This window comes from Nuphar pumila, chromosome 9, assembly GCF_984573655.1.
Source record: "Nuphar pumila chromosome 9, dmNupPumi1.hap1.1, whole genome shotgun sequence".
NCBI lineage: Eukaryota > Viridiplantae > Streptophyta > Magnoliopsida > Nymphaeales > Nymphaeaceae > Nuphar > Nuphar pumila.
Window position 1 is genome coordinate 127222377 of NC_143257.1, and position 15905 is coordinate 127238281.

Sequence of the window (15905 nt, forward strand, 5' to 3'; positions counted from 1 at the left end):
TGTTCGTATATTTTAAAATGTCTTCTTTTAAATTTGGTAAACTTGTTTGTTGTCCAAATATGTAATTCTTGTTTATATATTTATCGATTACTCATCGCATATAATAGTAATTTATGTTTTTTAATAATGCAGAGGCTTTGAAGAAAATGAAATCAAGAAGGGCAGTTGGCCCAGATGGTATACCTATCGAGGCTTGGAAATGCTTGGGAGAGAAAGGTTTAGAATGGTTGACAAATTTTTTTAACAAGATTTGGCGGACAAATAAGATGCCTAATGAGTGGAGGAAGAGTACTTTGGTGCCTCTATATAAGAATAAGGGTGATATACAAGATTGCACAAACTATCGTGGTATAAAACTCATGAGTCATACTATGAAACTTTGGGAGAGGGTGATTGAGTCTAGGTTGAGGAAGGTTGTCATGATATCGGAGAATCAATTTGGTTTTATGCCTGGAAGATCTACTATGGAAGCTATACATCTTCTTAGACAACTTATTGAGAGAAATAGAGAGAGGAACAAAGATTTGCATATGGTTTTTATTGATTTGGAGAAGGCTTACGATAGAGTACCTAGGGACGTTCTCTGGTGGACAATGATGAAGAAAGGTGTTTCTCTCAAGTATATTAGTATAATTAAAGATATGTATGAAGGAGTAATAACCAATGTCCGCACTTGTGCAGGGGTGACAACCAATTTTCCTATAACGGTTGGGTTACATCAAGGATCTGCTTTAAGCCCTTTCCTATTTGCTATAGTGATGGATGAACTTATGAGATCAATTCAAGAAAATGTGCCGTGGTGTATGTTGTTTGCTGATGATATTGTTTTGATTGATGAGTCTAGAGCTGGGGTTAATGTTAAGTTAGAATTATGGAGACAGACATTGGAAGCAAGAGGTTTTAAGTTGAGTAAGAGTAAGACAGAATACATGGAATGTCGATTTAGTAAGCAACGAAATAGAGATGGGAGTGTAGTGAAGCTTGGTGAGCAAGAAATACCGGTGGATGATTCTTTCAAATATTTGTGATCTATTATTCAAAAGTATGGAGATGTAAATCATATGATAAAGGTTGGGTGGATGAAATGGAAGAGTGCAACTGGAGTGTTGTGCAATCGTAGAATGCCATTGCGGTTGAAGGGAAAGTTTTATAGGACGACTATTAGGCCCACTTTACTATATGGTACGGAATGTTGGGCTGCCAAGAGACATCATATTCAAAAAATGAGTGTAGCTGAGATGCGTATGCTGAGATGGATGTGTGGAAATACAATAAAAGATAAGATTCAGAACGAGGAGATACGTAAGAAGGTAGGCGTTGCACCCATTGAAAATAAGATGAGAGAGAATCGTTTACAGTGGTTTGGACATATTCGACGAAGGCCTAATGATGCTCCAGTTAGAAGGATGGAGAAATGGGAAAATATATTAGTTAAAAGAGGTCAGGGTAGGCCTAGGAAGTCATGGATGGAGGTGATAGGAAAGGATATGAATGCTTTGAACCTCACCGTGGACATGGCATTGGATAGAAATGAATGGAGGAGAAGGATTCATGTGGAAGACCCAGAATGATTTTCTTTGTTGGTTCATATCGCCGACCCCAATTGTTTTGGGATGAAGGCGTAGTTGTTGTTGTTGTTGTTGTTTGTATGAGAAATTTATGATTTTTACAAAAGTATTTCATGATTGACCTATAAGTTAACTTTTAAAAAATTATATATGATTTCTTGCTAAATTAATGATCTTTGCTTAAAAACTCTTGACTCTCATATAAAGCCTAATTTGTTTTGAGTTCCTCTCTTGTTTATGGATTTTAGTGCATTTTGTGTGAAAAAAAAATTGATAGAATTCTTGTATGAGAATCTCTCACATCTAAATCTTTATTGTTTACCTTTTTATGAATCCTAAGTAGTTCTTGTTAATGATAACTATTTATGAGAAAGGCCTTTCAATGTTTTTTTTGGATTATTTAAAGAATTTTGAAAAAAAATTGTTTGTGATAAATATGTTGTATGAACCATTGTGTTCATTAGGAAAGATCTTTGAAAAGACCTTCTCGCACTATATCGAATGCATAGTGTATCTATTGCATCTTTTGGTATAAAAGATTTCATTAATTTTGACTTTTCTTATAATGATGCAACTTTATAAACTTGTTGGTTTGTATTTTTCACATAAGGTTTCAAAACCTCTTGATTATATCTCTAAAGATGCCTACGTTGGCCGTAATATGGTCTTCTTTGTCTTAAATTGCATGTGTCAAGCATATAATTGCATAATTAAAGTTAAAGAGACTCAAGCATTGCTTTTTCTATGAAGTGCATGCTTGTTCACTTTTGTGTATTTTTGTATTTTATGCACATTTGTTTTTCAAATATTTGTGCTTGTATGCATTCCCTCTTTTCTATGGTATACATGCCTTAGTGCATGTTTGTTTACACCTTGGTGTGTATTTGTTCAAGTATTGTATGAGTGCCTTCGTGCACATCCATTGTGCTGCTTTTGTGCACATTTCTATTTGGGAAAATATAATGAATTTAGATATTGACTCTTTTGTTTAATCATTATAAAACATTATAAGTGCTTATAGCACTTTATAAGTTTCCGCATATCTCATCACAATCAAAGAATATTAAAGCTTGTTGTATGGGATTTAATCCCAATTCTATAAATTTTCAAGTACTTTTGAATATTCTTTCTTTGAGTATTGTGTTATAGCTCTCTTTGGGAACCGTTACGGTTCTTGTGATTCCTTTATTATAAGCTTGATTGTCTGGATTATCCCAAGATGATTTCTTTATGTCATTATGTTTGTTGCAAAAGTATTTTTGCCTTTTATGGCATTTATTTTATCCATCACAAGTTGTTAAGGTGAGTTATGGGTACCTTGGGACTCTAAAATGATTTGTTATACGATCTCTAATTATGAGTGTGTCACTCGTTTTTCTCTTTTGGCCATTGATCTAGTAGATGCTTTCATTTATATGTAAATGTGATGGATATTTGAAACCTTAAATATTTTAAGGTATATTAAAATCAAGGTTTTTTGGATTATTTCCCAACCTTTTATTATGAATCTTATGAGTATGTTTGCACATTTGTGTTTTGTGCTTCTGTTCACAAGTGTTCTTGGTGTGTGTATATTCACACATTTATTCCAAAATATTATTGTTATGGGTATTCTTTTTGAAGAATATTGCTCTATTGATTCAAGGTTTTATTTATATGTTTGTCATTACAAGTTTTTATTGCCTCAAAAGTCTTCTCCTTTTATGCCCCTTATCTAAGTGTCATCATACGTAGACAAGACATATTATTACACCTTTGTGTGTTGGTAGCCCTTTGTTGGCTTTTGTTCTCTTGGTCTAATAGCTGAACACACTTGTCTTGAGTGTTATTATATGTAGACAAGGCACGTTGATTCACACCATGGTGTGTGATTTTAGCCTATGTTGGCATTTGTGTCCTTGTTCTAGTCGCTGAGATGTATGCCCATGATTGACTTCTTTCACTCATTTCAAGTGTCATCTTATGTAGACAAGAGACGTATTGTGTTTTAGCTCATGGTTGGCTTGATACTCTAGTTCTAGTAGCTGAATATACTTGGTCTTGAGTGTATTTTTACGTAGACAAGAGATGCTTTTGGTCCATGTTGGCGGGTATTCTCTTGTTCTTGTCGTTGATGCACTCATTTCAAGTATTATTACATGTAGACAAGAGGTTTTTTGGCACACCTTTGTGTGTGTCTTTGGCCTTTAATGACATTATATTTATTCTTGATCTAGTTGCTTATACACTTGATTTATGAGTTTTTGGAGGACTAATGAGGTAGTTGCTTGTAATGGATGAACTATTGTTGAAATTTATGAAATTTCATTCATATGTCGCTTTCTTTTAGATACAAGTGAATCATATATTTGATATGCATATTTTAAAATCAAATTGATATTTTTGGCCACTTTTGTATTTGATATTAAAAATGAGTTTTTTGTCATTTGAGTGAGATTTTTTTAAATATATAAGGTTCTCTACTCAAATAACACTCATTAATTTGCCTCTTAAATGGATTTAAAATCTTTTGAACTCTTGTGTTCATTTTGTCTAAAATATGTTTGGAGCATGTTCATTAATGATTTTGTTAAGTATTAATTTATTTTATGTTAGTATATGCGTATGCTCATTATGGCCTTTTAGGCCCTCATTCAATAAAGTATATATAACTTATGCCTCTTCGTAGGCTTATTGTGGTGTCCCTTAGTGGACCATTTTGTTATTCCCTATTATGGGGTTGTGTTTGTCCAATGTTGGACCTTATGAATGCATTATGCATTATTGCAATCCATTTCCGCTCACTCGTTAGCATGAAAAGAAAAATTAGAAAACCAAAGTTTCAAAATCATATATCATGCTAAAGTAATTATCCTATCATGTGCTTCAAATTTCTATGCATAAGTTATAATTTTGCACCATTGTTTTACGGATGAGTCATCCGATATGATCTCAATTAACTTTGTTAGGAATGTTTCTTTTGAGTAAAGTACACAGATATTTTTTACTTGTTCTTTGTTGTTATTCCACAGGATCTTGGAGATAGGATAAAAAGAAGTACCCTGGATGGATCGGGGAATGCGTTCACCATTAGAAGGCAATTGGAGGAAAGCATTTACAAGTTTCAATAGCATCCTTACCGAAGCCTCTTGGAGTCTTGTGCCTTTTTTTCAATCTTTTCGTTTCCCCCCAAAGATTGAGGGGGGGTGTTAAAATATGTGTACTCGTACACATATATGTATGTTGAAATATAATCCTTAAATGTACATATATATATTTATATATATGTATATGAAGATACGTATACATATATATGTATACGTATCTCTATTTATATATATATATATATATATATATATATATATATATATATATATATATATATATTTTTTCTCTTCCTAAAATACCCTCAAGGGTATTCTTGTAATTTGTCATTTTACGCATATTCCAATTGGAATATGCATTTATAATTTTTCTTTTGTTTTTTATTTTCCTTTTTTTATTTTTTGTGGTTTGCGCCACCTAGGGAGGCTCCCCAAAGAGTCGTTGGGAGCCCCCAACGGTCACAAATGTGACCGTTGGGGGCTCCCAACGACTCCTTTGGGGAGCCTCCCTAGGTGGCTCCTCTCTTGTGTTATAAATAGGGGTCTCCCCCTTTGTATTCTTCACTTCTTGGAGGAGCATTTGCTCCATTGTATTGGGTTTTTACCCTCTTCTTCCTTTTTCTTCAATGATATTCAAGTTATGACTTTAAGTCATATTTTGCCCCTTTTGTGGGTTTATGTGTTAGCACATTATGTGCTTGTGTTGTTCCCTTTAGTGGGTATATTCGCACTTCATGTGCATGTGTATGGGTTCATTATTGAACCTAATGTATTCAATGTCACTTTCTAACACCTATTACATATAGAGTATAACAAAAATAAATGTATATATACATACATATCATATATGTATATAACTATGTATACACATAAACATACACACACAAACATATATATATAACTTTAACACTCCTCAAACTTATGGTGATAACACCGAAAGTTTATCAAGAAATGAAACCAGAGAGATGGGAGCGCCTTGGTGAAGTAGTTGGCCAACCGATATTCCGATGCTACATATGGAAATGTGATAATTTTTTTAAATACTCTTCACAAACCTAGTGGCAGTCCATTTTAATGTGCTTAGTTCTTTCATGAAATATATGATTTTCAACTATATATATGGCGCTCTTGTTGTCATAGCATAACCTTGAAGGTGATTGCAAATACACCCCTATGTCTTCAAGAAGTCTTCTCAACCATACGATTTTTGATGTTGTGGTAGCCATAGCGCATAGAGATACTTTTTGTTGCTTTTTGCACTTTCAAGATACCAACGAGTTACCTATAAAGTCACAAAAATCAATAGTTAAGCGTCTATTATTGAGATCTCTTCCCCAGTTATAATCAGAATATGCAATTACTTCTAGTGGAGAGAAGGTAATAAAAGACCTTTAAAAACAAAATTGTGCAAATATCTAATAATTCTTATGACTAGGGGTGGCAATCGGGTCGGTTTGGCGGGTCGACACGATGGGTTGGCGGGTCAGCATACCTCAACACGAACCCGACCCATTTATTAAACGGGTCGGCTGTGGCAAACACGAACCCGACCCATTTATTAAACGGGTAACCTGACATGACACGGTTAACCCGTTTAATAAACGGGTCGGGTCGGGTAAACGGGTTGTCATGTCGGTTTCGGGTAAGCGGGTAAACTGGTTGGCGGGCAGGTTGGCGGTCGGGTAAACGGGTTGGCAGGTCGGGTCAGGTTCGGGTAAATGGGTAAACGGGTTGACGAGCCACTACCGGGCAATGCTCCAGTCCCTGTCATCCATCTTCGTCGGGAAAGCCGACTTGCTCCACCAGATTGTCACCATCGTCTCTGAGGCCGCGAAGCAGTCACTGAGAGGAAGGGACTCCACTTCCCACCCCGGCGGAAGCCCGAGTACATGCGCGCCAAATGGCTCTCCCCCTACGAGCGTACGAAGCCGAGCCATGGCGAAGAGGAGAAGAAGGCCGCCACCACCATCGCCGTGAAACCCTCCGGCCTCTCTACCACCAGATTTTTTGACGAGTTCGAGTTGCGCTTTAGCGACAATCTCGACCAGGGAAAGGACGCCACCGGTGGTGGTGGTCAGATGAGGGTGGTGGTGACAGAGTGGACACCGCCGGCGATGTAAAACCCGCATTTAAAAAAAAAAAATTTATCGGACCCGGGCTGGGTCGGGTCCGGACCCGACCCGGGCCCATCGTCGTTAGGGTTTTTAATAACCCGACATAACGGAAAGGGTTTTGAGAAAACCCTTTCTCCTGTGCGCCGCACCCCCCCCCCCCCCAATCGCACCTTCGACCCGATAAGGGAAACCCATCGGGGTTTCCCCTTTTGTCGCCCCTCCCCGAGCTCTTTAAGAGCGTTGCGGGAGGGGAGGATCGATGCCCCGCCTGAAAAAGGTGCAGGATCCGACCCGAAGATCATGTATTTTGGTTAATGTTTTTTTGTTATCGGGTCTGGATATACCAAACCCAGATCCATTGTATAATGTAACCTTAAATATACATTTAGGTCACGATTTCTCTTAACAGAAATCGTGACAGCCGAAATAGCTCTCTCTCTTCTCTTTCTCAAACAGGAACAAGAAGGAAAACTTACATGGTATCAAAGCAGAGATCCATCTGAGGGCCGAAGAGGGTTTTCGACAGGTGCGACGATCAGAGATTTGAGGTTTTTCGTTCCTCCCCTTCTACTTTTCTTCCTTTCTCCCTCTTTTCATTTTTATTTCTGTTCTCTGAAATTTTCTGTGCACTCGACCCACATCTCACGTGGGCTTGAGATTCACGTGGCTCATTTCTTCTCCTTCTTCCTGAAATTTTCTGTACACCTGACCCACATCTCACGTGGGCTTGATCTCTTTGTGGTAATCTGAGATTCACGTAAACCCTCTTTACGTGAATACAGACTGTGCAAAAAGGGTAGATTCCTTTTTTTTTACGTGAATCACTGAAATCGATTCACGTGAAACGCCAAATCGATACCTATTTCAGATCTGCCTTTGTTTGGTATCACTTGATTTGTTCTCTTTGTCCGATCTTCTCTTTTGTATCTGTTTTGCATATCCAGATATACCAGTTTTTGCTGTACGTTCCTCTTCCCTGACTTTCATCTTCTACATTTACCTGAAAACATATTTAACGTGTGAAATTTTCTTTTCATCACGTCAATCTCAAAATTTTTCCAAGAGTGTAAAGAAAAGTTCAATGTTTAGCCTCAATATTTTTCTGAATCTGACAGCCTGCGGTCTTTTGCTTATTTTAAAAAAAAAAAAAACTGAGCACTTCGTGAACACTCTTGTTGAATTTTATTTCTCAATGGATCCTTATTCTTCTCAATCGAATCTTTCTTCAAGCTTTCTCAATCAACTCGTTTATGAAAAGTTGAATACCTCAAATTTCTTGATTTGGAAGAGACAAATCATTCCTTTTATAAGGAGTCAAGGTCTCTTAGGTCACCTTGATGGAACTTCTCCCGCCCCAATCGAATTTGTTACGAGAGAAGAAAAAGACGACAAAGGAGTAAGTTCAATTGTGTATGTTAAGAATGTTGAGTACCTCAACTGGGAAAGGAAAGATCAGTCAGTGGTTGCATACATCACTTCCATCTTGTCCCAAGAGGTTCTTGTTGCAATTCCCGACAACTGTACTGCTTTGTAACTTTGGGAAAAATTGGTTCAAACATATTCGCAAGTTTCGCAGGCGAGAATGGTTTTTCTCAAGAGGGAATTTCAGATGTTGAGAAAAGATTCCATGACCATCATGGAATATCTGAACAAGATGAAGACCATCACAGACCAACTTGCAGTTATAGGATGCGCGGTGAGCGACAGCGATATGGTACAACAGACTCTGAGTGGATTGGGATCCGACTACAACATGATCGTCACTTCCCTATTGTGTCTCCCTGCCCTTCCTACCTTTGATGAGTTACGAGCAAAATTAATTCAGTATGAGATGACTCTGAAAGGGTTCTTTGAGGAATCTCACGTCCACACAAATTCTCAGGAAGTTTTTGCCACAGGGGTGTCTTATGGTAGAGGACGAGGACGAGGAGGACAAGGGCGAAGTGGACACGGAGGGCGTGGTCTGCTTCCCACTCCAAATATGTTAACTCATGCGCAAGGGTCAAGATCCATTCCTACCTGCTTCCTTTGTAACAAAAAGGGGCATATCAAGGCGAATTGTTGGCATAATCCAGAGAATAAAGGAAAGGGTCCACAGACAGAAAACAAAAAAAAGTTCTCAAGTAGTGGAGAGATTAAAGATCTGCTGATATCTGCCTTGTCAGAGTTGAAATTGAAGCAGAGTGATGAAGGCACCTGGTTTGTCGACTCAGGGGTAGCGACTCATGTAACAGGTGATGCAGGTACGATTTCTAATCCCATTCCCTATTTTGGAAAAAGTAAGATTGTCACTGGAGATGGATCCCACCATCCTGTTTCTCATGTTGGAAAAACTGTCATTCCTATGTCACATTCCACTCTCACTCTTTCTAACGTTCTTCATGCTCCTGATATTAAGAAAAATATTGTCTCTGTTTCCAAACTTATTGATGATAATAATGCTTCAGTTGAATTCACTCCCTTCTCTGTGCAGGGCAAAGACCTACGCACGAGGGAAACATTAGCTGAAGGAAAGAGACGAGGCAATATGTATGTCTTTGAAGAAGCTCCTTGTCATGTTGTTCGTCCTGTCCACTTGAATTCAAAGCCTTCATTAAAGTCGTGTTCATCCTCTTCTGCTAATGTTTTTAGTGTTGCTGAATGTAATAAGCCATTCTTATGACATAGTCGATTAGGTCATTTCATTGAGAAACTTGTATCTAATAATCTCATTCCAAAAGAAAGTCTAAATAGGGATGAGAATAGTCACAAATGTTCCAGTTGTCTTTCATGCAAGAGTCATGTATTGCCTTTTCATTCCATTAATAAGAGAGCTTCAAAACCTTTTGAGATAATCTGTTTTGATGTATGGGGACCCGCCCCAGTTGCCTCTGGATCTGGGAGCAAATACTATCTAATCTTTGTTGATAGCTATACTCGATACACTTGGATATATTTCATAAAAAATAAGTCGGAAGTCTTCTCTTTGTTTCAAAATTTTCTTTCCCTTGTCAAAAATCAATTTTCTGAGTCCATTCAAATTTTCCAATGTGATGGAGGTGGGGAATTCTCATCCCGTGATTTTATCTCTTTTCTTCAAAATAACGGAATAGGAAGAAGGGTGTCCTGTCCTCATACCCCTCAACAAAATGGAATTGCTGAACGAAAACACTGGCATATCGTTGAAAGTGCCATGAGTATGCTTTATGACAACAATCTTCCCATCAACATATGGACAAAAGCTTTCCATTCTGCCGTGCATGTGATAAATAGATTGCCTATGGTTATTCTGGAAAATAAGTCTCCTTATCACTGTCTTTTTGGAACTTATCCTAGTTATTATGATCTGCGTGTTTTTGGATGTGTTTGCTATGTGCACATTGATCAGTCCCTGAGAAACAAGTTTCAAGACAAGGCCCAAAAGTGCAGATTTGTGGGATATGCAGATGACTACAAAGGATACAGGTGTTATGATCCCACCAACAAACGTATCAGAACCTCAAGAAATGTTGTATTTGAAGAACAAAATTTTGATCACGGAGCTGACACAACGAATATGTCACCAGAAATTTACTATCCTTGGCTAAGCTCAGAACTTTTTGCTGGCTCCAATGAAACATGTTCCTCAGATTGCGTGCAACAAGAAGAGGAATTTGAGAACACTGGGGCGTCAGGGTCACAGAATGCAGAGGAAGTACCGGGCAGATACAAAGGCATTGTCTATTCCAGACAGAGACCGACAACATCAAGCCATTCAGATCATGCCTCAGTCGCTAATTCTACTCCTTCTCATACCCTTGCGGTCAGAAAATCAAACCGCATACGACATCCTATTGACAGGTGGGTTAGTTATAACAACTTCTCCTTGGATTTTCAACTGTTTTTAACTGCCATCAATAAGGACGAAGAGCCCATCTTGTATTACCAGGCAACAACTTCTATGAAATGGGTAGAGGCCATGAATGATGAAATGCAAGCCTTGCATGAATGTGGAACATGGGAAGTTGTTCCCAGACCACCTGACAAAAATGTTGTCGGATGCAAATGGGTCTACAAAATCAAGTACAAGCCAGATGGAACCATTGAACGATATAAAGCAAGGCTTGTAGCAAAAGGATTCACTCAAGAAGCAGGGCAAGACTACGATGAGACTTTTAGTCCAGTTGTAAGAATGGGAACGATTCGAATTATCATTTCCCTGGCTGTTGAACATGGATGGAAGTTGAGTCAGCTTGATGTAAAAAATGCATTCTTACATGGGGATTTGAAGGAGGAGGTATACATGGAACAACCCCTTGGATATCAGGAACAAAATTGTAAAACCCATGTATGCAGGCTAAAAAGAGCCATCTACGGCCTGAAGCAAGCATCTCGCTCTTGGTTTGATAGCTTCTCATCAGAGATTCAGAAACATGGATTTTCACATTCCATGCTGGACCACTCATTATTTATCTTTAAAAGCCAGTCTGTGACCACTCTATTATTAATTTATGTCGATGATATTATCATCACAGGAAACTCTGCGGAATACATTCAAGAAATAAAAGACTTATTAGGTCAAAGGTTCAAAATGAAAGACCTTGGAATTCTACGCTATTTCCTAGGTGTAGAAGTTGATAACCAGACTCATGGATTGACACTCACTCAACACAAGTACACTGTAGATGTTCTCAGCAAGGCAGACATGAAAGACTGCAAACCTCTAGGAACTCCGAGTGTACTTCATCAAAAACTTAGTGCTCATGATGGAGATCTGTGTGATGACCCCACCAGGTATCACAGCATAATAGGAATGTTACAATACCTCACATTCACTAGACCTGATATTGTTTATTCAGTCAATCAAGTGTCTCAATTTATGCATGCGCCACGCACTGGACATATAGAAGCGGTCAAGAGGATCCTTAGATATCTGAAAGGGGCTATTGTGGATGGATTGATATACTTACCACAGTCCTATGGCCAAAACGAGCACGAAATTACTGTATATTGTGATGCAGACTGGGCAGGAGATCCCGACGAAAGGAGATCTACATCAAGATATTGTGCCTTCATTGGAAGAAATTTAGTCTCTTGGAGCAGTAGAAAACAAAAAGTTATCGCTAGATCAAGCACTGAGGCTGAATATAGATCCATGGCTGCTGCCACTGCCGAAGTCACATGGATCAGGCATCTTCTAACTGAAGTAGGAGAAAAGATCTCCCACACTACCTTGCTCTGTGACAATCAAAGTGCTATCAATATGTCATTCAATCCAGTACATCACAGTCGTGCCAAGCACATTGAGATCGACCAACACTTTGTGAGACAGAAGGTTGAAGAAAAAGAGATTGAGCCTGAGTTTGTCAGTACTGAAAGACAGGTTGCAGACATATTTACCAAAGGGTTAACCAAGGATCGCTTTTGGATGCTTAAAAGCAAGTTGTTCATGGTTCAAAACCATGATCAACTTGAGGAGGGGTGAAAAAGGTGCAGGATCTGCAGGATCCGACCCGAAGATCATGTATTTTGGTTAATGTTTTTTTGTTATCGGGTCTGGATATACCAGACCCGGATCCATTGTATAATGTAACCTTAAATATACATTTAGGTCACGATTTCTCTTAACAGAAATCGTGACAGCCGAAATAGCTCTCTCTCTTCTCTTTCTCAAACAGGAACAAGAAGGAAAACTTACACCGCCCCCCTTCTCGTTCTCTGCAGGAAACAACCTCACCGGCAAACCTACCGACGCCTCCTTCTGCTGGTCCGATCGCTGCCGCTGCTGCGACCACCGCCGGCGATCCGCCCCTTCCAGGTACGCCGTCTCCACCCTCTTCACCTCCCTCTTTTTCCCCCTTCTTTGGGATTCAAAGGTGGGCCGGCAGGTGGCACACGGCCCCTGTCGCGCCCTGCATAGCCATCAGAGGCCGATAGGGGGCCTATGGGACCCTTGTCTCTGGGGGTACGCCGGAGTGACGGCAGGGGCCAATGGCCCCTGCGGACCCCCCCTTCTCTTCCCCGTGGGAGATCGGGCGACCGACAGGAGGTCGGTCGTCCCCCTGTCACCCTCCCCTCTTCATTGACCTGCGTAGGGGGTCGGCAGGAGGCTGGTGGCTCCTACTGCCCCGATCTCTCTCTCTCTCTCTCTCTCTCTCTCTTCGGCAGGGATTTGACCCCCTGCCATCGTCCTTTCACCGAACGGCAGGGGCTCGACCCCTGCCGATTCGCTGTCGTCGGCAGGGGTGCGACCCCTGCCGCTTTGCTGTTGTCGGCAGGGGCTAGCCCCCTGCCGCTTCGCTGCCGTCGGTAGGGGTGCGACCCCTGCCGCTTCAGTGTTGTCGGCAGGGGCTAGCCCCCTGCCGCTTCGCTGCCGTCGGCAGGGGTGCGACCCCTGCCGCTTCAGTGCTGTCGGTAGGGGCTAACCCCCTGCCGCTTCGCTGCTGTCGGCTGGGGCTAGCCCCCTGCCGCTTCGCTGTCGTCGGCAGGGGTGCGACCCCTGCCGCTTCAGTGCTGTCGGTAGGGGCTAGCCCCCTGCCGCTTCGCTGTTGTCGGCAGGGGCTAGCCCCCTGCCGTTTCGCTGTCGTCGATAGGGGTGCGACCCCTGCCGCTTCAGTGCTGTCGGCAGGGGTGCGACCCCTGCCGCTTCAGTGCTGTCTGCTTATTCTTATTCAAGACATGATGAGCTTCTTCTGATTCAAGAGGTCTTAACTCAAGTATGTATGGAAGATACTAGATTAAGGTCTCAAAATGAAATAAAAGCACACAACAATGTATTGGTTGTTTAAAAAACGGAAGCCAACACTCATACATACAAACCCCTACACTTTTATAAGAACAATAACTATGAAAAAAATCGTATGTATAAGGGTAAAGGAGATGGAAGGAAAAGATGAGGTATTTTTTTGTCATAATTGTGGGGAACTGGGTCATATCAAACCATTTTGTCCGGAATTCAAGAACAAAGAGGAAACAAGGTTGTTTCAGTTGGTACTTCGCAAGTTGATTAAGACTCTTCAAGAAAGACAATTTCAAACATGTATCTTTTTCAACTAGTAGAAGCATTGCAACATCTTTTCAAAGGACAATCCGTGACCGGTGCCACCGTCTCTTCCTCTTCTCCTCCAGGTATGACTTCTTGGCTTTTGAGAGTTTCATAATACTCTCTAACGGTCTTATCCCCTTGTTTATAATTCTGGACGCGGTCACGCAAATCCCATTTGTGTGCGACATCCTTTTGTGTAAGTTTGCTTGATGATGACCCATGCTTCATCGGATCTTTCGAATTTGAGAATGTTGGCACGTGGTTCTTCACATATACTCTCCATGAAAAGGGATAAAACCTTGGCATGACCAAATTTTCATTCTTTGTAGGCCTTCTTGTAGTCCAAGAGAGTTTTTTCTCTCTCGCTCCCTTTAAGGGTTTCTTCCTTAGTCTCACTATCTTTTTTTTTAAATGTAAATTTGTGTACATGTTCATAGGGGTATTTTGGTAATTTTGTATATATATAATATGGGTATTTTGGTAATTCTACATGTAGGTAATAGAGGTATTTTGGCAATTTTGAACATGGAATCATCAACATATTGCCACAAGCCTTTTCTAACTAAAATCCTTCACTGCGGTGGCCCACATGTTATAGTTGGTCCCATCGATTTTGATGGGAACAACTGTCACAATTTCTTTGCTGGAGACAGAGAAGAATAGGAGAGAGAAAAATAAGAAGAAGAGGGAAGATGCTGATGGAGCACTTCCCGAAGCAATGTTCCTTCGAGTTCATGAACCACCACGCTATCCTCGATCATACGAATTACAACTTAAGAGCTCCAAAGCTGTGATACCATATAATGAGATATAAAAGTGCACAAGTAAATGCCACTATGGGCTTACAAAGAATACATGAGTGTGCTGAAAACAAAAGAGTCTCTTATGGGCCTATACAAACAATATCACAAAGCCACCTACAGGCTAGAACAACACATAAAAAATAAGATACATTGATCGAGAGAGTGCTTGAGACAAGCTACACATGATATGGGAAGAACCCATATTTATAGACAGCAGGGGCTAAGTCAACTAGCCGTTGGGCTAGTCCCAATGACTAGAACAAATAAAAATAAAATAAAATAAAATAAAAAAAGCAAAAATACAAATGTGTCCCTAATGGGCACAACCTATTACAAATAAATGAAATGACCAAAATGCCCCTAATGGGCGTAAACCTATGACATATACAGAATAACAAAAATAAATGTATATATACATGCATATTCTATATGTATATAACTATGTATATACACATATATGTCAATACAACTTTAACAATTATTTCCATGTTTCATTTTCTCATGGTTCACAGTCACAAACTCAGTTTATCCAATCTTTTTCTTAAAAATTTTCTTCAGTGGATTTTTTTTCTTCAAATTTTTATGATCCACCAGAGTTAAAGTGCTTCAAAATTCATCACCATCAATATTTCTCATTAGTGTTTTCAATCTTTGTCCCTTTCACTTTGGAAAGACTTTGACCACCGTATTCTCTGTCCTCTTCTACCCAGAGGGAGCTTGGGTTACTTTAGCTCTTTTTCATTTTCTTTTACTGCATCCCTGCAAGCATTTTATTTGTCCTCTACTAATCTAATTCCTTTAACCTGTATCGTGTCACCTCCTTGTGCTGATGCTATTTCAGTCTCCATACTGCATTCATAGCCATTTTCGAATGACATTCGTTAGTATTCTGTCTGTTGGTTGTACCAGAAAACCGTCTCCGTTGTGCCCATTGGCCATTGCTATTTTTTATCCTTTTTGGCTAGTTTAATTGTCCACTTTCTTATATGCATTTTAGCCACATAAACTTTTTTGTGTCTTCTGTGTTGCTCAATATTCTGCTTGATATATTAATATGGGCCTTTCTGGTGTCTTAATAAGAACACCTTTTGTTGGAGAGAGTAGATTATCATGTGTACAACTGCTAGCTTGTCTAATTTCCTGCACCCTATAACATTCCAACTCGTGACATTTTCCTTTGCTAAAAATATCAGTGATATTTTCCAAATTCCCAAAGCATGAATATCTTTTACTGTATAATATTCATTGACAATTTATCCACTTCAATAAAATGGAAGTTTCAACACACAGATATGCCTTTGCAATTTATCTTGGCAAGTATTGTGGATTTTGTT

At 39.6% G+C, this 15905-nt stretch overlaps 1 protein-coding gene across 1 annotated transcript in view; it reads left to right on the forward strand.

Annotated features, from left to right (window-relative positions):
* Window positions 1–15905, forward strand: part of LOC149829382 (FAD-linked oxidases family protein) — a 55395-nt gene that overhangs the window by 26071 nt on the left and 13419 nt on the right. The gene's annotated exons all lie outside the window — the stretch shown is intronic.